The following is an 801-nucleotide window of genomic DNA, read 5'->3' as shown; positions in this document are numbered from 1 at the left end:
AGAAATAATATTTGTATAAAGTCATGGTCAGAAAAGTTTAACATGAAGCCTATAAGTTGGCTTTAGTTACTTACAAACGTATAACTTTTCAATTGAGACAGCTAATACGTTTGTATAGAAAATAGAAAATACTGCACGCCCAAAGAGCTATTTTTAAGTTCACTTACAGATAGTTTTGAAACCTTGTCCATATATACTCATTTAAAAGAGTAACCTTATATGGACTGGGCAAAGGCCTTGCCGCAGTGGATACACCGGTTCCCGTCAGATCACCGAAGTTAAGCGCTGTCGGGCGTGGCCGGCATTAGGATGGGTGACCATCCGGGCCGCCATGTGCTGTTGCCATTTTTCGGGGTGCACTCAGCCTCGTGGTGCCAATTGAGGAGCTATTCGACCGAATAGTAGCGGCTCCGGTCAAAGAAAACCGTCGTAACGACCAGGAGAGCGGTGTGCTGACCACACGCCCCTCCTATCCGCATCTTCAGCTGAGGATGATACGGCGGTCGGATGGTCCCGATGGGGCACTTGTGGCCTGAAGACGGTGCCTTATATGGACTCCCAACTAGACAGGCAATAATCTACATCAGACACTTCTCTTACAAATAGTTCCCAGCTCATGTCATCTGCATAGTGCGCATATGAACGTCCTGCGGAGCGGGCAACACAGGTCACACCTGGTTGTGCCGTCTGGCCCGATTTATCGTCCAGGCCGAGGGCGCGGAATACAGTAGGGGCGTCCGTCTTCACATCCCGGATGATCCTCCCCCAAACGGTAGATTAGGAGGGCTGTTATTGGTTGGT

General features: G+C 49.2%; 1 pseudogene; it reads left to right on the top strand.

The window, feature by feature from the left end:
* Positions 1-227: 227 nt before the first annotated feature.
* LOC124799522 lies at positions 228-345 on the top strand (annotated as a pseudogene).
* The last annotated feature ends 456 nt before the right edge of the window (positions 346-801 follow it).

Source organism: Schistocerca piceifrons, chromosome 5 (assembly GCF_021461385.2).
Source record: "Schistocerca piceifrons isolate TAMUIC-IGC-003096 chromosome 5, iqSchPice1.1, whole genome shotgun sequence".
Taxonomy (NCBI): domain Eukaryota; kingdom Metazoa; phylum Arthropoda; class Insecta; order Orthoptera; family Acrididae; genus Schistocerca; species Schistocerca piceifrons.
This window is presented reverse-complemented; position numbering and strand designations above follow the sequence as displayed.